A 22,296-nucleotide genomic window follows, 5' to 3' on the forward strand; every position below is an offset into this window, starting at 1 on the left:
AAGGGAAAACCTCAGTGCTGGGACATTCCTGAAAGTGAAGGGAAAACCTCAGTGCTTTATTGTAATTCGTTTGGTGGCCATGGTTTGTTCCTGTCTCTGAACAGGGATGCATGTCTGTCTCTTTGCTTAGGGCATTCCAAGGGACACCAAAGGGACAAGGAGCCTTTCCATGATCACAGCAGGACACCAGGCTGCTGTTCCCAGCCCAGCCCGTGTCCCCAGAGCTCTGCCAGCTCTCAGCTCCCTGCTCTCACAGCCATCACCACCGTGAAGACACAAACTAGGCTCTCCTCTTTTTTAGCAGTTCTATCACCAAATTGTAACTCAATTTTCCCCCCACCTTTCCATATTGCTTCTCCCTCTTTTAAGCTGTTTCCCTTTTGTCCCCACCAAGCATTGCTGTTAACAAAAGATTTCCTCTAAGCATCCTAATCTCACCTATTCACAGGGAACTACAGCTGGAATCAGTGCAGAAATTTTGTCCCCTTGTCCCAAGAAAACAACAGAGCATCTGCCTGGCAAAGGGGCTCCTGCATGGCTAAGAACAGCAGGGGTGATGCGAGGTCACTTCTGGAATTAAGGGAGCCTCATTCAGCACACCCTCATCCCAGCCCAATTCCACCAGCATTCCCATTTCCTTTATTTGAGTACCTGTAAATGAGAGATGGATAATTAGGGCCCGCAGGGAAGCTTGAGGGAAACAGAAGAACGTGAGAAACAAGCAGTAGACTGTGCTAATTTCTTCCTTCCAATTCTAGGAGGCCCCAGACGTCACTAAAAGCTTTATTAAAACAGGGGTAGGAGGAGCTGGGGAGTGAGTTGCTGTGGAAAGATTTTCAGGAGTTTCTTGCTCAGTAAATCCTTCCCCAACACTGAGCACAACTCCTTGGTGGTCTCAGGCTGGAGGTCACCAAATACTAGAAAAGTTTGGGTTGGAAGGGACCTTTGAAGGGCATCTTGTTCCAACCTTTTCCATGGCACCTTCCACTAGTCCTGGCTGCTCCAAGTCCCACCCAGCCTGGCCTTGAACACTTCCAGGGATGGGATATCCGCAGGATTAGAAGCATAAATTTGGGACAGGAGTGATGCTGGCTCCAATCTGTTCCTCACCCCCACAAAATCATGGGAATTTATTCCATCTCCCTTCTCCTCGGGTTATCTTTCAAGAGGGTTGGTCATATCTGGGGGGAAAAAAAAAAAAAAAGCTGCTGCTGGAAATTTTTGTCCCCATAGATCTGTTGAATCTTAGCAAGACCAAAAAGGGGGAAGGGATAATAATGAAAACAAGAGGGGGAAGGGGAGGGGAAAATAAATAAATAAATAAATAAATAAATAAATAAATAAATAAATAATAAAAAATAAAAAATAAAAAGTAAAAATAAAAAAAATAAAAATAAAAAATAAATAAAAATAAAAATTAAAAATAAAAATAAAAAATAAAAAATAAAAAATATAAAAATAAAAAATAAAAAGGAGAGAGAGAAAAAAAAAAAAGGAATTTAAAAAAACCCTGAAAAAAAAGGGAATGGGGGAAAAAAAAGGAAAAAAGAAAAATTTAACACAGTGACACTGGAGTTACTTGAGCCTGATTTTAGTGGAAGATCCCTAAGGATTGCAGAGTTTTCTGTTCGTGTCCCTCAGACATGACGTGTGCCGGGATGATCCCGCAGCAGGGCAGTCGGGGAGGGATGGGCAGCGCTTCCCTGAGGCTGGGCTCCTGCTCCTGCTGGGAGAGGCTGCGGCAGCACAGCCCGGCACCGCAGGATCCAGCTCTCCATGGATCCCCGCAGGAAGGCTGCAACAGAGACAGGGAAGGATTTTGGGGAGGGTGATGCAGGGATGCAGGGATGGAAGGATGCAGGGATGGAAGGATGGAAGGATGCAGGGATGCGGGGATGGAAGGATGCAGGGATGCAGGGATGCAGGGATACAGGGATGCAGGGAGGGATGCAGGGATGCAGGGATGGAAGGATGCAGGGATGCAGGGATACAGGGATGCAGGGATGCAGGGATGCAGGGATACAGGGAGGGATGCAGGGATGCAGGGTCGTTTATGCAGCCCTGCCAACACTTCCCTGCCCATCGCTGCCCTCTCTCCCCTCGCTGACCCTCCCGGAGGAGCCTCATCCCCCGCTGCGGGGGAGGATTGATTTCCATCCAGCTGGATGCTGGATTTCCCACCTCGCTCCCCCGTTTTCTGTTCGCCGGGGAGGGAGGGCAGGGCGAGGCACAGCATCAGCCCGGCGCTAAAGGGTTCCTTGAGGAGAAGCCGAGGGCAGAGCATCCATCCCTGCAGGTACCCGAGAGCCATGAGCCATCCCGGGATGAGCCAGCGGGGTGGGCGGAGTGCGGGGGACACGGGGGAGTGGGAGCAGGGAGAGGGGCAGACAAAAGGGATGAGTAGTGTGTGTGTGAGTGTGTGAGTGTGTGCAGGGGGATCTGCCGCACGCTCCTGCCTCTCTTCCACCTGCCTGCGAGCAGGGAAGGGAGGCAGATGCCGGGTGAGCTTTCCAGGGGGTGAAAATGAGCCACGGCAGCACCCCCAAGGCATTGCTAAAACAGGGATGCTGTGGGCATGGCTCCCCAAGTGTGGTGCCTACTCTGGAGGGGTTAGAGCCAGGTTTCCTCCTCTTTTGGAAATGCAGCAGGGAGGGGGGGAGAATTCCTGCAGTGCTGCTTTGCTCAGAGCCAGGAAGGCTCTCTGGAGGGATCACACAACCCTAAAATCCTAGGATTTGGGTTGGAATGGATATAAAAGATAATTCCATTCCAACCACCTGCCATGACCTTCCTCTAGACCAGAGCAATGTTTGGGAGTTTGTGACAGAGGGGCAAACCCTAAAATTTGGAGTTTTATGGCCTCCACAATGCACAAAGATCCTTCCTTCCCATCCAAAATCCTTCAACTCCCTCCCCAGGTTTTGTGAGGGTGACACAGCTTCACCAGGGTGCCCCCAGATTTCTGTCAGTGGTCATGCAGGAAGTTTACTGAATGGAAATCTCTACCCAAAGCTCGAGTTTAAGCGGGGATGAGAACAGGAGGGTTGTATCAAAATCATGTTTATCACAGACATAGAATCATAGAATTGTTCCTGTTGGGAAAGATCTCTAAGATCACTGGCACAGGGTGCCCAGAGAAGCTGTGGCTGCCCCATCCCTGGCAGTGTCCAAGGCCAGGTTGGATGGGGCTTGGAACAACCTGGGACCGTGGAAGGTTCCCTGTCCATGGCAGGGGGTGGAACTGGGTGATCTCTAAAGTCCTTTCCAACCATTCTGTAATTCAAAGATCATCAAGTCCAGCTATAGACCCAGCACTGTGTTCACTACTAAATCATGTCCTCAAATCATTAAAAATCAGTCTGGTTTTGTCCAAAATAGACATTGGACGGGCTTCCCTTCCCAGGAATTTTGGGAAACCATGTTCAGAGCACCTCTCTTTTAACTGAGGCACAGATTGTGATTTCTTCACAGCTGTAGAGTTCTGGCCCCTACATCAGCAACCACCCAACTTCTGCAAGAGTTTTGCATTTTGGATTATAATAAACATCCATCAGTCCAGACCAAGGTATCACCCTGACTGTCTTAAACCTTGGATCACACACCCCAGGCTGTGCATCCCAGATGTTACAGGAAAGTCTAAACTAGTCTGTTTAGGTGGGAAAACACCTCTAAGATCGTGAAGTCCAACCATCAAACCAGCTCTGCCAATGTCCCAAATGCCACATCTACACATCTGTGAAATCCCTCCAGGACTCCATGGCTGACACAGGCAGCCTGCTCCAACACCCCTGTGCACATTTGGTCACACAGAACACACAGAGATCCCACCAGGAGTGACCAAGTCTTGCTCTGACCTCAGATGTTCACCCAAGGCACAGAGGTCCAGACCAAGGAGGGATCTGAACTCCCCACACCCAGGCTGACCATCCCTAAGAGCACTTTATTTTCTTTCTTTTCCCCAAAACCAGAGGGTTTCCCCTCAGGCTATTTGGTCTGGATGAATTTGTGGTTTGCATTGAAGTCTTGTGGGTTTAGAGGAGACCCCTGAGGCTCAAAAAGCAATTACCCAAGAGCTTCCAGGCAGGGTCCTGCCTGATCCCTGAAAGGACATCCCCCCTCCTTAATCTGGGTGCTGAATGGCCAGCACAGAACTTTTTTCCTCCTCTCCTTTCCCCAAGTACTTGTACAAGATTGCCTGTGACATTTAGAGCAGCTAAAATTATCTCAATTAAATATCTCCACTGGTTTCCCTTTGTTCTCTTTTCCTTTCTAGTTCTTTCCTTCCAGACAGCTGGAACATGTTCTGTAGACACTCTTTAAAGACAAAAGGGAAAAAACCAAAAACCTCCCTATCCCAAATATCCAACAACTAAAACTCACATAGCTCCAGCTCAGCTTTATTTAGAAACACAGTTGAAATAAATGTTGTGAAGAATATTTTATTTTGCTCCAGGATTCATGCATAGGAGACAGGAGAGTGGTCTCACCCTGCCCAGTGAAGTCATTCCTTTGTGGATTGCAGTTCTGGTGGAGGTGTGGGAGAAAGGGATAAGGGGTTGTGCACTGATTTTTGGGGGGTACTTGGCACCATGAGATAAAACAAAGAATTTTTGACCTCTCTGATGTCCCTCTTCTTGCCCACATGTTCAGGATGACAACACCTGGCCCTGTGGACTGACCTTTCATCTTTACAAATTCCCTGCCAATCTGTTCTGGGAGAGAAAATTCCTTCCCAGCATGAAATTTGGCAGCTGCCTCATCCCTGTGCCTGAAGCATGAATCACCAGAGTTAAGTAACAAACCCATTTATACATCAAGACACGATCACTGTCCAAGCAATCATTCTGTGCTTTTCAATGTGAAGCCCATTATTTGCAGATTCTGTTTGTATTCATCTTTCCCCCCCTCTTTTCTTCCATTATTTGTTCTCCCTGCACCTTCTGGATGTTTTGCAAAACAACGAAAAACTTCAGGAGGATGCTGGGATGTTAAACAGAGGCAGAAAATATCTCTCAACCCCCAAGAATGGTTGTTTACTATTAATTTTAGGAGTTTCTGGGAAATCTCTCAGGGAACCTCACCAAAGAATGTTTGGCAAGAACAATTGGTTCCCTAATGAGGTTCTGGCCACCTGGTTTGTGTATTAATATCTTATAAATATATTTACGCACCCCTACACACTTTAAAACACCTGTTATTTTTACAAATATTTTCTTGGTGCTGCTCTTCTGTCTTTTTAGCACCTATTTCATTCCTCTGGTCTACTGGCAGTTATTAAATGAGTGATTCCTGAATGTGTTTGGTTTATGCTGCTGAAAATGAAGTTTTGCTGGGTTGAAATAGCAGTGGGGGATCTATGCTGGAGGGAAGAGCTGGGGAAGGCACTGAGAGTCTGGGGGGCAGAGCAGGATCTGCCAATGTTAGCAAGGCTGGGGAAAGCAGCAGGACTTGCAATATACAGGAATATTAGTGGCAATCTTCTTTTTCCTGCCTTCAGTCAGAGTAGAGATTGGAGCACAAAAGACAGGATTTTTGTGTTGGGACTCAGTTGTTTATTAATTCTTACCTATAGTACAGAGAGTTCTGCAGCACCTCTAGCTAACAAGCTAAAAGTGAGAAAATGGAGCTGTATCTTGCTTGTTACCAGGTCAATTAAAAGCTAACATCTATATTATTTACACATTTGACCCAATAACCAAACTCCTGTGACCTGCATTGTGGCACTTTCCATCCAATTTAAAAAATGCCACCTAAAACCAAGGAGAAGAAGGTACAGAAGGAAGAAGAATCAATGTCCAAGAACCTCCATCTTGTCCCATACCCATCACTATATTCTAAAAACCCCAAATTCCACCATGTGAACTCACACACTTCTATTCCAATTACACAGCAGTGATTCCAACTCCATCACTCAGTTTTGGAAGCCTTCTCCAAGTTCAAGCCAAAAGCAGTGTTCCTTTAGGGGTCAATGCCACAAAGCACAGAAAGCTCAAAACTCCCAGGCTTCAGGATCTGGCCCAAAACAAGTTTAGGACAAGGCTTGTGTGTCTCAGGGCTTGCTCCAAGACTCGCAGACGAGGTTTCTCCTGCTGCCTGCTCAGTTCCATGCAGGACACAACCACGGATATGGCATTGCTTCTCTTCTCCACACAGAGCTGGGGTGCCCTCATCAAGCTCAGAAATGCTTTAAATTATTTCCTTTGTCTGAAATGTGAACACAGACCTCTGCTTTTCCAAATTTGCTCTTCCGCTCTGAGTGGAATGCATCCAGGAGATTTCCCAGAGCAGCTGGGGCTGCCCCACCCCTGGAAGTGTTCAAGGCCAGGTTGGACAGGGCTTGGAGCAACCTGGGATGGTGGAAGATCCATGGCAGGGAGATGGAAATGAGATGATTTTTAAGGTCCCTTCCAACCCAAACCATTTGAGGGTTCTCTGAGGTCTTTCACTACAAAAGACTACAACATTGCTTTTCTCAGAAAAGAGGGATTTAAACTTGAGGAGAACTTAAATTCTAGGTCTGAGGTTTGTTCTCACTAAGCCTCCCTAACAGTGAGTTTGTGGGTACTTCAAATTTCATTTTTGAATTGCAAATATTCACCCAGGCCCAGGTTATTTCTGCATTCCTCCATTCAAGGTCTGTGTTTCCAGGACAGGGTACTGCACCTCAGACCAGCAGAGCTGTCATTCATAGCCTGAATCCCCAACTTTTATTTTAAAAACTTAAATAACCCCTAATGCCATCCCTCTTGAATGATGGACTGAAAATCTCAGCATCTTTCAGACATCAGGAGGGAGAGGGAAGGGGTGTGTGACAGGCAGAGTTTGGCAGCTGGGCTTCATTAACTCTGTTTTTCAGAGCTGCATTTTGTGTCTCCAGAATAACAATGATGTTATCCCAGGCCTCATCTTCCATCCCCTCATGGCCATTGTGATGGGAGCACCCCCAGTGCCCTTTGGGCCATTATCTCTTTCTTTCCCCAACATATTAAACTGCCATCAAAGAGGAGTTTTGCAAATATGGTTTGTTGCTTGTTGGAGCCTTACATTGCAGAGGTGCTGCTGCTGCTGTTGCACTTTTTGTGCAATTTGATTTTCAAGCAGTCCATTTTTCCTTAATGGGCTCACTTGGGGGTCTGCTCAACCAGAGGGGAAAATGGAGCCGAGCAAACTTCCTGCTGAGAGACCTTTACAAACCTCAAGAAACCTTTCTTAGAATCAGGAATTTCACGTTCTTAATGAGATCATTTTCATAAAAAGTCTGGGGAAAGAGCAGAAAGAGAAAACAGTGACAACAAAATAGAGATAATCACTAAAAATGATTTTCAAGTAAACCAGGAGCCCTCTTGGTGTAATGAGACAGAAAAATTTCGAGAAGCCTAAAGGAAGAACATGTGTTTTTTTATGACACATCAGAGTTAGGGAGTGAAAAGCAATCACATCTCAGCCCTGCAGCTGGATGTCACTCCCCTGGTGCAGAGCTGGGCAAAGAGTGGGGAAATGGGGCAAAATCCCATCAGGGGCAGAGTTTGGTGCCAGGATGTCTGCAGGAAAAACTAACATGGGTGACAAATTTGATGTGCTGGGTTGGGTGAAAAAGTCACCTCTCTTTGCCTCCTTCTGGGTGATGCTCTGACCTCAGTTAAAAAGGAGTGAATTCCACAACGGGTGGTGAATCCAGACTGGAACAGCCAGCATGGCTCTGGACAGGGACAGGAAGGTTGGGATAATTTGGTGGCAACTCTCAGCAAATCATGGAATCACAGAAGCTTGGAAATGGGTTGGAAAGGACCTCAAAAATCATCCAGTTCCACCTCCCTGCCATGGGCAGAAACACCTTCCACTGTCCCAGGCTGCTCCAAACCCATCCAAGCCAACCCAACCTTGGATACTGCCAGGGATGGAGCAGCCACAGCTTCTCTGGGAATCTGTGCCAGGGTCTCACCACTCTCACAGCCAAGAATTTATTCCTAATCTCTAATCTAATCTACTCTTCTTCATTTTAGAGTCATTCCCCCTTTTTCTGTCACTCCAGGCCCTTGTAAATGGTCTCTCTCCATTTTTTTTGTGGGCTCCCATCAGGTACTGGAAAACCACAATTAGGTCAGCCCATTCTCTTCTTCTCCAAGCTGAACATTCATAATTCTCTCACTTTTTTCCCTCACAGCAGAGCTGCTTCATCCCTCTGATCACCTTGGTGCCTCCCTGCACTTGCTCCAACAACTCCAGGTCCTTCCTGAGCTGGGACTCCAGAGCTGGATGCAACATTCCTGGTGGGATTTCTCCAGGCTGGAGCAGAGAGGCAAAATCTTCCCTTTCTCACTTGCTGCCTGCAGCTCTTTGGATGCAGCCCAGGACAATCAGCTTTCCAGGCTGCATGGATGTAATTCCACAACCTTTGACAGCTGCTCCTGCCTGATGGCAGATGGATATCTGAGAAAGCACAGGCAGATCAGGCTGGAGTGGTAGAAAAACTGGGAAAAAAAAAAAGGGAGGAGGGAAAGCAGGGACAGAGGGCTCGCCTGTCATCTGTTTGTCATGGCCAGAGCCTGAGACAGCCACGTGGGAGTGGTGATTAAAGAGTTGGCTGGTGGCATGAAATGACACCCCCAGCACATCTCTGCAGGGTTTCACAGGCTGACCCCACCCTGGAGCCTCCAGAAGCCAGAGTGTGAGGACAAGGAGGTGCCAGAGGAGATGTACAGAAAAACATCCACCTCAAAACCCAACATTTTCCAGGAGTTAGTGCCTAAAAAGGGAAAAACAGCGGGGTGTTATATCACCAGATGCTGTCCTGACCTCCAGAGATTTGTGGCTCAAGCCCTGCATGAAAAAGCAGAAAGCTCCATATTTGCATGCTCTTCGTGGAGTTTTGTGGGTTTTTTTTTTTTTCTCCATAAATCTTCCCAGTCATCTTTTAAATATTTTTACAGTTTGGGGATCTACAATAGCAGGGATTTGCACAGATAACCAGACCCTGTGTGAGGAAATTCCTTCTTTTCCTTTGTTCCAAGCTTGACACTTGCTCTTTTCCAATGATAACCTTTAGTTCCTGCATCAGAAGGATCAATAAGCCATCAACCTCTAATGATTCCTCTCCAGATCCTAAAATAACTTTTCCCTCTCTAGACCCTGTAATATCCTTCCCTTTAGTCTTTCTTTTCCTTGGATAAACAAGTTTACACAGCAATTCCCTGTGCAGAAGGCACTTTATTAATCCCTTCCACTGGTTAGTTTGGGCTTTTTTTTCACATCCTTCATGGGATGAAGACACCAAAAAACACCCCAAAGACTAATCAAAATGTGAATGACACAAGAATTTTTTTCAGAGGGAATTTGGGCAGAGGAGAGAGGATAACAGGAGATATCCCAATATTTCACTCCTCCTACCACTTCATTCTCTCCCTACAGATCTCCAGCCCTGAGGTCTGAACTGAGCTGGAAAAAGCTTTAATTTCTTCCTCTTCAAAAAGGAAAAGTCTGATTTCCCAACTTCTTCCATGTGACTCGTCAAACTGGCACCACAAGCCTGACTTCTGATGACTTTGCCCACAGACTTTCAGTTCTGGTGTTTCACCAGCTGAAAAAAACCCAAGTTCCCAGCGAGTCAGCTCCTCAGACTTCTAATTTAACTGCAATGTGGCACTTCCTTCAAGGCTTCTTCTTGATCAGATTCTTCACTTCCATCCTCTCCATCAACACTGCTGAGCATTTGTGAAGCTGCAGCAGGAATTCTGCACCCAGCTGAAGCTTCAGCATTTCCAGCAAGGCAGAGTGGGCTGTCAAATACCACAGTTTCCATGTTGGGATCATTCCTTCCTGTCTGAGGAAAGCTGGTGGGAAGCCACTTTCCTTGACAAGGAGAAAGGTGCTGAAGCAAAAAAATGGGACAGCTGGAAAGGCAGAACCAAGCCCATGTGAGCCAGGCATCCACATCTTCCCTTTCCTAGGGAGAACCTGCAGATGGATCCTGGTCCCCATCAGGGCAGGGATGATGGCAACTTTGGAGAGTGACACATTAGTTCAACCTCTGAGAAAACTCTGGAGCATCCAGCTCCAAAAGGATGTGGAGGAGGCCACAGAGATGCTCCAAGGGCTGGAGCCAGGCTGGGAGAGCTGGGAATGTCCAGCCTGGAGAAAAGAAGGATCCAGGGAGAGCTCAGAGCCCCTTCCAGTGCCTGAAGGGGCTCCAGGAGAGCTGGAGAGGGATTTGGGACAAGGAATGAAGTGACAGGACACAAGGAATGGCTTTAAATTGACAAAAGGCAGGATTGGACTGAATATTGGGAAGAAATTCTTGGCTATGAGGATGGTGAGGCCCTGGCACAAGGTGCCCATAGAAGCTGTGGCTGCCCCATCCCTGGAAGTGTCCAAGGCCAGGTTGGATAGGGATTGGAGCATTCTGGTCTATCAGAATGTGTACAGGCTCATAGCAAGGGGTGGACTGATCCTTTAAAATCCTTTCCATCCCAGACCATTCCATGTTTCCATGAAGATCAGCTTGGCCAGGTGCTACCACTGCAAATTTGGCTGTAAGAATAAATCCAATTTTGGGTATTTATCCAACACAGCCATTCTCATTTGATCTTTGACAGACCTCCTTTCTGGGGTCTGATTTCATATATTAAAAAGAGTCAAGTGTCCACTGAGTCATTTTGATTGAAATCTCATCGTGTTCCAACAGGTTTTGGGATAATTGCAGCCCCAGCAGAGCTGAAGTAGCTCAGCTGGGAGAGCGTTAGACTGAAGATCTAAAGGTCCCTGGTTCAATCCCGGGCTTCAGCAGAGTTTTCCTGCACTTTTGAGTGCCCAGGCTTGGGCTCTCCAGCACAGGACAGACCTGCACATCCAGGACAGATCCAGCCCAGGGCCAGCAGGACTGGGAGGCACTGGAGGGGCCTGGAGCATCTCTGCTCTGGGGACAGGATGAGCAGCTGGCACTGGTGGCCTTGACAGAGCCTGGAGTTCCCCTCCTTAGACACATTCCCAAGTGACCTGGAAGTGGTCCTGGGCAGGGGCTGCAGGTCCTGCTGGAGCAGGGCTTTGGATCCCAACCAGTCTGAGCCTGTGAAAGAAGGACAGGGCTTTACAATTCAAATATTTTAGCAAAAATCGTGATATAAAGGGATTTCTGTCCCTTCCACTTCCTGTTCCCAGTCCTATGCCATGGACTGCCCTGAGAAGAAAGAAAAAAGTTTTACCCACAGGAAATCAAAATTAGGTTTTGGGAATAGGAAAACCCCTTATCCATGAAAGTGATTTTTAACACCAATCACAACAGACCTTGAAGCAACCCCTCTCCCTAAAATTTGTATTTTCCAGGCTGAAGGCTTCCAGTGTGTTTACCTGTTGTTTATAGGGAAACAAACCCTCATGTCAGGGCTGAAGTAGCTCAGCTGGGAGAGCGTTAGACTGAAGATCTAAAGGTCCCTGGTTCAATCCTGGGCTTCAGCAGAGTTTTAGGAGTTGGAATCAATTATGCATCCCAGGAAAGGTCCAGGAAATGAATGGACATGGTTCTGTTCTTGCTTAGTTGGTGAGAACGTGATGGGTCAAAGCTTGGACTCTGTCTTGGAAATCTCTTGCAGTCTTAATGGTTCTATGATTTTATCCTTGTGGGTCCTTCCAGCTCATGGTACTCTGTGATTCCCTGGAGAAGTTTTCTACTCTTTCCTGACCATTTCCTATTTTTACCCTGACCCTTGTCAAATGATGGAGTTCGACGTGCAGACACCCACTAAACTGAGTAACTCTGCTTGGTGTTTGCTCCTTTGTCCCTTCCTAATTCCTGTTCCATTGAGTCCTTCAGACAAACACCAGAGACAGGACATGAAATGCCATGTGTCCAAAAAGACAAGTGAGAAGCAGCAAAGCCTTGACCTTCTCAAGATCAACCCCACTGCTCCTCCAATCTCTCCATAGCAGGACAAGGACTCTTCTTTCCCCTTTTCTTTCTGGTGCACTTCAGCCTGTCTGATCCTGCAGCATTCCAGAAAATACTTCCCTGGCCAGGATGTGTTTAAAATAACTTGTGTATAAACCAAAAACATCATCACCTGCTGAAGCCTTGAAGAGACACCAGGGGTTCTGCTGGGCACAAGAGCAGCCAGCCAAACACAACACCTCGAATTCAGCACCACAAAAATGCAGCAGCTGCTCACCCACAGCAGACCTCTGCAGACCTGATGCCCTCAGGCAGGATCATCTGGCTCAGGGATGCACTAGCTGGAAATTAGCCTTTCCTGCAGCTGTCTGTGCCTGGATCTAAATTAGGCAGGAGCCTCCTGCTCCCCAAATTGGATCAAAGTAGGTCAGAACTCCCTGCATGGCCCATGTGCAGGATTAAATTATATCAAATTTTGTGTATGTCTTGGGCCTTGTTTTGTTGTGAAAGCAGAGCTCAGGTGTTGTGAGCATCCCAGATATTGCCCTCAGGTTTAAGAACAGTGCTGTGCTGAAGGGCTCTGACCTCATTAACCCCTTGGAGAAAGGCAGCCCTGAGCCCCAGAGACCTGATGGTGACCTGAATATTTCAAATGTGACAATCTGTGTCCTCCCAGACAATGCCCAGACACAGTTCCTTGCATAGCAGGAGCCAGGATCTATTCCCAGGAAATGGTTTGGACATAACACGTCTGTTTTTGAAGAAATGCTGAGAGATGGGAATGCTCAGGCTGGAGAAGAGAAGGTTTGGAGGTTTTAGAGCTCCTTCCAGTGCCTGAGGAGGCTCCAGGAGAGGGACTTGGGACAAGGGATGGAGGGACAGGACACAGGGAATGGCTTCCCACTGCCAGAAAACAGGGTTAAATGGGATATTGGGAAGAAATTCTTCCCTGTGAGGGTGGTGGCAAGACTCTGGCGCATATTTCCAGAGAATCTGTGGCTGCCCCATCCCTGGTAAAGTTTGGCCAAGCTGGATGAGCAACTTGAACAACTCGATCTAGTGAAAAGTGTTCCACAGCAGAGGGTTGGAACTACAGGATTTGCAGGTCCCACCCAACCCAGACCATTCCATGAATCTGTGATTCTGTGACTCCTGTAGGAGCATGGAGGGGAAGAGGTTTTAGCCCTTGCCAGATGGGTTTAGTCTCACCAAACAGGACAGAGTAGCTCCATTCCCTTTGACACTGATCCCCCTCCTCAGTGGGTCTCAGCTCTCAGCCAGCACCAGGGGATGCCCAGTCAGAGCTGGCACCTCTGTGCCCATGGAGGTGACATGAAATGGGGTTCAAAAAAGTCTTTTTTTTTTTTTTTTTTTTTTTTTTTTCCCTCCTCCTTTTCCTGACAACTCAGTCCCCTCCTGGGTGACACAGCTTTGACTCAAACCTGGCCAGGAGCTGCCAGGAGTCCCTGGGTTTGGCTCAGAGAAGGGTTAAAGCCTGCCTGTGCTCCGGGGAGGCTGCGAGGGAAGGATGGGGATGAATAATGCGGTGGGCGGAGGATGCGGGGGTGGCTGCCCTGCCAGCACCTTCTCCATCCCCCTCGCAGCTCAGCTCCATCCTCTCACCCCCGCCCAGACCCCTGCGGAGCCCCCACACCGATCAATCAGCGCAAATCACAAAATCCATCTCCTCCCAGCCGCTGCTCCATCCCGCAGCTCTCCCCCACAAACAGCTCAGAGCCCTTCAGCTCCCGTTCTCTGCTTTTATTCTGGTGCTTTCTGCCTCTTTCCCTCGATGCTTTCAGCCCTGGTTTGCTGCTGCTGACCTTCTCTGCCATCCTCGGGAATTTCCCTCTCGCTTTTTCTGCCAAGAGCTCTGCTAGGGATCGATCCTGGCACACCTGCCCTGACCCACAGCACCTGAGCTGCATCTCTCTGCTGGGGGATGAGAATGGATGGAAAGAGAAGAGGGATAAATATATGGGAAACCCTTGGCAGGAGGTGGAAAAGGAAAGAAAAGAAGAAAGGGAGAAAGAAAGAAATTTAGAAAAGGAGAGAGAAAAAGAGAGAAAGAAAGAAATTAAGAAAGGGAGAGAGAAAAAGATAAAGAAAGAGAGAAAGAAAGAAATGAAAGAGAGAAAGAAAGAACCAAATAAACCCCAGGAAATTTGAATTTTGCTGATTGTTTTTGTGATAGTTTGCATTCCCACTGGGTGATTTTGCTTTTGTTTTCATTTTCATTGAATGATAGAAAGGTTTGGGTTGGAAGGGACCATAAATGTCACACAATTCCAGCCCCTCTGCCACAGGCAGGGACACCTTCTCCTACACCAGGCTGCTCAGAGCTACTTTAATAGATGTTTTAATTCCCTGTCTGCTTTGTCCCTTGCTCTGCCAATGGCTGGCACGAGGAAAAGCCAATTCCTTTACCTTTGTCTCAGTTTTACCCCTCAGAAAACTGGGCAAAGTTCTCCAGAATCCTTGGGAAAGCACTCTGGGATCTGCCAGAGGGATCTCACCGTGGCAGAGGCAGCACACACAGACAAGAAAAGACACTGCCTGCCCTGCAGATTAATTTTCCAAATTACATGGCAGCTACAAGAGGAGGGAAAAGAGAGGATTATTCTTTGCATGCCTTGGGAGCAATAATCCTGTGATTACTACTGCGGGCACAAAGGCATTAAGGGAGCTCTGGGAGCTGTGCTGGGGCTGGGGAGGGAATTCCCACTTTTGGGGGATGGAGCCCACCCCTGCTCACATCAGGAGAAGGATCCAGCAGTGGGAGGCAGGAGCTGCCCTCCAGACCCTCTGACAGCAGATTAAATTCAGCTCTGAGCAGCTCAGGTTGGCCCCCAATATTTTGGTGGCTGAAGGCTGAGTCGAGGTCTGAGGCACCAAATATTGTGAATGATTTCAGAAGGATCCTGGGAATACCAAGGTTTTTACTGATAAGGAGGAGTTTTGCCCCAGGGAGCCTCAGGAAGAATTCCATGACCTAGGGGCTGACCCTGCACCATCCAGAGGGGAATCCAGCTGCTCCTAAGAGCTCAGCTTTTCCAAAGCCTGAGCTTAGAGCTGTAAACCCATCCCTGCCTGCCTTTAGCAGTGGGGCTTGTCTGGATCTGTGGAAAAGCACAGGGTCTTAATTCAGCTGTGGAGATGATGTTGCAGCTGATTTATACAAATATGACCTGGAGCTCCTCTGCTCTGGAGCCAGGCTGGGAGAGTTGGGAATGTTCACTTGGAGAAGGGAAAGATCCAGAGAGAGCTCAGAGTCCCTTCCAGTGCCTGAAGGAGCTCCAGGAGAGCTGGAGAGGAACTTGGACAGAACAAGAGCGATGGTTTTAAACTGCAGAGGGCCAGGCTGGATTGGATATTGGGAAAAAATTCTTCCCTGTGAGGGTGGGGAAGCCCTGACACAGGTTTTCCAGGAAAGCTGTGGCTGCTCCATCCCTGGAAGTGTCCAAGGCCAGGTTGGATGGGATTGGATCAGCCTGGGAATGTGAAAAGTGTCCCTGCCCATGGCAGGGAGGTGGAACTGGGTGATCTTAGAGGTCCCTTGCAACCCAAACCATTCCAGGATTCCATGATTTATTCTGTATGGACATCAGAGTGGTTCTTTCACTCAGATCATCCAACAAAACGCCGGAAAAATTTGAGTTAGGATTTCTGTCACTGTCTAAATCATGTCTTAAATGGGGTGTGGACATGTGCCATGCAAAAAAAAAACCAAAAAACCAAAAAACAAAAAAACACCAAAAACCCAAAATAAAAAAAAGAAAATCAAAACTGAAAAAGACAAACATTCAAAGGCAGCAGCTGTCCAGGATTTGCTCTGAACATCAAACACTAAAACTAAAAAAAATTCTTTTTGGACCCAGCTCAGTTGCCCACAGGTACTAAAGTAAACAGACAGTCAAAATACTTTTAAAAGGTCTTGGCTTTACTAAGTGTGGCTGACTAATTAAACACAATTTAGGTCATTAAAGGGGCTGTTAACTTTTGGAGGTTTGGGTTCTCCTTTCTCTTAGGTTTGAATAGAAAAACTTAATTTTATTTGTGACTGTAGGGTGCAAGTGGATAAAAAAAAGAGAATATGAAGCACTGCTTATTCCAAGGGGAAGTAGGCTTTTAAAATATGCAAATTGTGCTAAGAAAAGCAGAGAGAAATGGGATTGTGGAGCTTCCTGCTGTCACTTATTAGATATGGAAATTTTTATTCCCCTGCCCAAGGTGGGATTCAGGCTGGGACAGGAGTAAAAACTCTTCTGGCAGCTTCTGGGAGCATCCAGGAGGTGACAGCTTGGGGAGAGTTTGAAATTCCATGCAGAAGGGTGGGTGGATTTCAGTTTGGTTCCTAGCAAGTATCTACAGCACAGAAAACATCCTTGGCAAAACTCTGCAAATTCAGGAAAGGATTCAATGTAAAAAATATGAGGATCTAGTAGAGAAGTTACTTTAATTACTGTGCAGCATGTAAGGATTTAAACCAACTTAGATCAGCTTTTCAACCTCCTTGACTTGTGCCACATGGGTTGGAAACTTCTCTTGTGCTTTGGAAATTCAATTTCACCTTCTAATCCCTCATTAAAGAAAATTGGATATATTTTAGAGAAAGCTTGACCTGCTGATTTTCTTTTTTCTCATGCAGGAAATAGATTAGCAGATTTGGGTACACTTCAAGTCCCAGACAAGCAGCAAAAGGATAAAATTATGAATTAAAAAACAGTAGGAGGAGATTTAAAAATGTCCTCATAATGAGCCAGTGGTCAGAGGATGCTGGGCAGGTGTCCCCATCCCCCAGGGATTTTGTGGATTTGATTTCACATTCCCATTCCTTTCACCCTGACACAGGGAAACTCCTCCGGGATTTTGATGCCAGCCTCGTTCTGTGGGTGATTCTCTGCTCCAGTTTTCAAGCAGAAGTTCTCACAAATTGATGGAGGAGGCTTTGGCACCTCCACAGGAGGAGCGAGAGAAGGAGAATGGTATGGAGGAGGAGGAGAAGTGAAAAGGGCTTTGGAAAACCATAAAATCTGCATAGCTTTTTTTTTTCTTTTTTTTTTTTCCTTGAACAGAGCTTAATCAACTGCTGGTTTTGAAGTCACCCCATTAAATATCCTGAAGTGTGGCCATGGATGTGCTGGGCTGCTTGAGGGAAGCTGGGTTTACAGCCACCTGAAATCTCCCAAAATTTGAGTTCAGACTTTCCCTCAGCTCCAGATTTGCCCTGCAAGCTCCCTACTCTTGCAGCCAATCCTTTAAATAAAAACCAAGAGCAGATGTACATAAAACCAGGAGTAGCAGGCTTGAAAATCCACTGAGGGTACTTTTTTATTTTTTTCAGCCCAAGGAATTTTTAGCTTTTAAGGTCTCAGATCATCACCTCTAACTTTAAACTGGGACCTGAAGTTTTAAGTTGAGCTGCTTTTTCTTTTTCTTTTTCTTTTTCTTTTTCTTTTTCTTTTTCTTTTTCTTTTTCTTTTTCTTTTTCTTTTTCTTTTTCTTTTTCTTTTTCTTTTTTCTTTCTTTTTCTTTTTTTTTTCCTTTTTCCTTTTTCTTTTTCTCTTTTTTTTTTTTTCCTATCCTCTCAATATAGGCAGTTGACGCAAAACTCAGTACCTTTGCAATTTTAGTTTTTCTCTGGAGAAAATCCTGTTAGCTCAGGGTTTGGAGGGAGGGGTCAGATTTCCCTAAAAAAAAATAGAATAACACCTCTCAGCTGCCTGATAATTTTGGAGTAAAGGTGAGGGACCAGCACAGAACCTCTGGATATTTCACAAAATCACAGAATATTTTGAGTGTATTTGAGAATATTTGAGTATATTTGAGAATATTTGAGGATCAAGTCCAACCTTTCAGTGAATGGCCTCTACAGGGATTGTTGTCTCAGGTTTTCTCAGTAGTGCGTGGCTTAGAAGGGACAATATAAAAAAATAGAAATAATGCAAAAAATAGAAATAACATAGAAAATCTTTTTCCTGCCAGCCTTGTAAAGGTTCCTGCTTAGGAAACACAGTGACACAAGATGCTGGAGCCTGGAGCTTGATGCAAGGACCTTCCTAAAAGTGATTTTACAGAGGAACAGAACCTGACAGCAGGAGAAAATACGTCCAGAAATATGATTTATCAGCTTGTGCTGATGGAGAATCCAAGTGATTAGATGGGGCTCTGAGTGACCTGGTCAAGTGGAAGTTGTCCCAGCCCATGGAGTGTTGGAACTGGATGATCTTTAAGTTGTTTTCTAACCCAAATCAGGGGCCAGAGTGACCTTAGAGAGCCCCAGCTCAGGTGAGGGAAGTGAGCCATGGCTTCCCACATGGGTCAAACATCTTGGAGGAGATGGAGCATAAACTATTAAAAAAAGGGGGAAAAAAGAGAGAAATTAGATAGAAGATATCAGGAGAAGGAGCCAAAACCCCACAAAAACCTGTAAATGTGTCTACATCCATCTGCAACTCAAATCCATCTGTATCAATCCTCCAGCAATGCTGAGGAATTTGTCCCGTTTCAGGGCTGGCAGCTGTCAAGATAAATTGTTAAAAGTCGGTCTCACACACTGCAGCAAATTAAACAGTGTTTGAAAATGTGAGAGAGAGGCTTCCCAAGGAACATGCAAGGGAATAATCAATCCAAATGAGACAAACTTTCTGGACTAGATTGATGAAGGTGTTAAAACACCTCTCAGAACCCTTTGTCCTCCTCACCTGCCCACCTTTCATGCCCCCAGATCTGCTTCAATCCAGAAAGTCCAGAAAGTCTCAGAACACAGCCATGGCATCTCACAGGATCCTCCTGGTCTCACCTCCTCCAGGGACAGCTTGTTTTCCCCTCCAGGTGAACTTTTCCCTCTGGCAGGTGGGTGGGAGGCACAGACAGAGCATGGCAGGGCTCTGGGATGTGTTATCAGTTATTCCCACTCCTTGTTTGAAGGGTTCTGCTGCCACTGCCAGGACACATCAGATCCCTCCTTTGTCCATTTTTGTTGGAGTCAGTGAGCCAGGGGTCTCTGAATTCTTCAGAGAGAAACCAGAGTGCAGGGATTGAATTAAAACCTTTGGATGGATTGAAGTATGTTAAGCCACTTACACATAAAGTGGAGGTGTAAGTTTAAGTTTTAGGATGAGTAAGTGAGTCAGTAAATTTTAGAATGAGCTTCAGTGCTTTTAGTAAGTGAAAGGTTCAGATGCCAGAGCAGAAGTGCAAGTTCTAGAGAAAGTTGAAAAACATACTGATGTTTTCAGTGGAGGCTCCAGAAACATAGTTTAAGACAGAGTTTAGACATAGTAAAACTGTAGTAAGAACATTGCTTACATTTTTCAGATAGAACAAGGTAGACTAAATGCATAGTTTATACGTAACCTGGTGTGCTAAGAAACTGGAATTCTAATAGGTTAAGGAGTGATGGTCTGTGTCTTAGTTTGTTGGGAAGATTCTGTATAAGTACATGCATTGAGGAGAGCTGGTGCTTTTGCTTTTTGCCATTTGCTTTTTGCCATTTGCTTTTTGCCATTGCTTTTCTATTTTGCTTTGCTCTCTCTCCACCATCATCAACACCCAAGAAGCAACATCAGCTTCCCAGGACATTGACAGAAACATTTTCTGCTTCTGTTTGGGACTTTATACCAAACTTAGCATGGACCTTAACATCTGTGACTTTGCTTTTGAGACTGATCTGCCTTTGTAATGAACAGCCTTTTAGCAGCTATTAGCTGTTTTGCTCATTTAAGACAACCCGATGAAGTTGGTGCCTAAGAGCACCGGAGGTTTAACCTCACACCTCTTTCCCAGGAATTTTATTGCTGTAGGGGATAGAAGAAGAACACTTGGGATAGGCTGAAAAATGAGATTATTGATCTTTTTCCCTCCCGGCCATGGCTTTTATGAAACCAGAATCATGGAATTATTTAGGTTGGAAAAGATCTCTGGGACCACTGAGTCCAACCATCAATGCAGCCCTGCCAGGGTCACCACTAAACCATGTCCCCAACTGCCACATCCTCATGGTTTTAAATACCTCCAAGGATGGGGACTCCACCACTGTCCTTGGCTGCCTGTGCCAGCACTTGAAAACCCTTACAGAAATTTTTTTCCTAAAATCCAACCTAATTCTTCCCCCGGTGCAACTTGAGGCCATTATCTCCCATTCTTCCTTACTTAGAGAAGAGACCAATTCCCACCTGGCTCCATCCTCCTGTCAGAGGGAGTTGTGGGGAGAAGGTCCCTCCTGAGCCTCTGTTTTTCCAGGCTGAGCCCTTTTCTCAGCTCCCTCAGCTGCTCCAGACCTTTCCCCAGCTCCATTCCCTTCTCTGGACACACTCCAGCCCCTCAAAGTCTTTCTTGACATGAACTGAACCCAGGATTGGAGGTGCTGAGTACAGGGGGATGATCACTGCCCTGGTCCTGCTGGCCACACTCTTCCTGATATGATTTAATAATTTTTTTAACTTTCTAATAATGAAACTCTCCAGTGAGCCCATTTAAAACTGGGATTTGAGGGAATGGGGTCTCCATGTGAATACAGGAATGGAACAAAGAGAGCTTTCAATCAATTCAAATTGCTGAAGATTGTTTTGGGGGTGTCTTTTTCTTTTCCCTGCTTCTGTGTGATGGCCACTTCTGTTGCCGAAACGTGCAAGTGTCCACAACCAGAAGCAGAACCCATCAATCAAGTTATCAAAATGATCAAGAAAGTGTTTTAACACTTTCAGACAAAATCTTCACAGGATTATCAATTTAATAACCAGGGTTATTAAACATGGTTTTATATGCAACAGATGTCTGAACACCTTTTGTTTGGGCAGCTGGGATAACCAAAATAAAGATTGTTCCATAGCTCCCTGTATCAGAGTTCTGTTCTACAACCTCAAAATCAAAGAGTAATACAATTTCAAAAGTAGGTTAAACCCCAGGTGCTTCCCTGAATTTTGTGGCTCAGTTTTTCACTAAAAAAAAAAAAAAAAAAGAAAAAAAATAAATCCACACTTAAAAACTGATAATGGAAGGAGAATGGGGAAAAGAAGGTTTTGGTTCATCACACCTTCATCCACTTTGTTGTGTCTGATGAGACCTGAGCATCCTCAGAGGGATCAGCCACAGCAGCAACAGAGAGGGGTGTGCAGCAAAACAAACATTAGGGATGGGAAGGTGGTTCCCAGCAAACACATGGCAAAACCCCTTTCCTAGAAGTTCCTACAAGCCTCTTCTGGCATCTGCTGTTCTTTCTGGCGGACAGGAAAGAGCTCATTGGGAACTGCCCTATATTGACTGGTATGAGGCTTGGAATTTTCACTTCCTTTAACCAGTTTAAACCCCTTTCTTACAATGCTGACCTCTGGCTCGACCACAAATTCCTCATCTTCATCCTTCCAACCTCCAGATCCACATCATCAACACTCAGCCTGGCTAACCTTTGCCACGACTGGCAAAATATTCCAAGTTTTTCTCACCTCCAATACCCTTTCCAGATGAATCCCAAAGTATGCCCTGGCCCATTTGAAGTGCTCTGTATCAAAGGTGACCCAGGATTCTGAATCACCTGCTTTCCCACACGGTTTCCTCACTATTTACCTCACCTTGCAGTGTTCTGAGACGATCTGTCCTCTCCTTTCTAATCACTCCCTCCTCCCCATTTCCGCCCCATTTGAGGTGAATCCACCTGAAAGTCCCAGGAGTTTCTTAGGAACAGCCTGCTGAGCACAGCCCCGTGACGTCGATGCTGGCATTGTGAGGGCTGTGTTTTCCTGGATAGCATGACTGTTCCTAATTCTTGCAAATAAAAGGAATTAGAGAAACAGAGGACTCGAGAGGTGTATGAGTAATCCAGCATCATCCCTGGGGACACGTGCTGGGATAACACACAAAAACAAGCTGGGAACACAGAGTGCTTTCACCTGCAGGCTCACTCTTCCCACTCTTTGGGAAGGGAAGTGTTGGATCCCAGAAATCTGGAGTTTTTGAGCTTTCTGTGCTTCCAGGCACAGACACCCTAGAAAACACTGCTCTGGACTTGAAGCCCTAGAAAAGGCTTCTGAATATGAATGATTAGCTAGAAATCATGAGTGTGTAGTGAATTAGAAGTGTGTATTTTCACAGGGTGATGGGTTTTAAATTTGAGGTTTCTACAGTATAGGAAATAGGTATGGGACAAGATGGAGAATTTTGGGTGGTGTCTCTTTCTTTGCTCATCTTCTAGCTTCTTGTTCATAAATTTCAGGTAGTAGTCTCTAGTTGGTCAGCCAATGTCACTCTAGGGGTCATGGGACTCTAGTTATTTGGCTAAAAATATAAATAATATAGGTGTTAATTCTCTATTGGGCTGTTTAGCTTTAAAAGACCTTGGAGTAGTTACAGTGGGGGCCATTTTCTCCACTTCTAGCATGGAGCCAAAAGTGCTGCCATTCTTTCTGTATTTTCTG

General features: G+C 46.0%; 2 non-coding genes across 2 annotated transcripts; both read left to right on the forward strand.

Annotated features, from left to right (window-relative positions):
- The first annotated feature begins 10,709 nt into the window (after positions 1-10,709).
- Positions 10,710-10,782, forward strand: TRNAF-GAA. Its single transcript has one exon. It is a non-coding gene; the product is annotated as a tRNA-Phe (tRNA).
- Positions 10,783-11,378: 596 nt separating this feature from the next.
- On the forward strand, positions 11,379-11,451 carry TRNAF-GAA. The gene has a single exon. It is a non-coding gene; the product is annotated as a tRNA-Phe (tRNA).
- Positions 11,452-22,296: the final 10,845 nt, after the last annotated feature.

This window comes from Catharus ustulatus, chromosome 1, assembly GCF_009819885.2.
Source record: "Catharus ustulatus isolate bCatUst1 chromosome 1, bCatUst1.pri.v2, whole genome shotgun sequence".
Classification (NCBI taxonomy): Eukaryota; Metazoa; Chordata; class Aves; order Passeriformes; family Turdidae; genus Catharus; species Catharus ustulatus.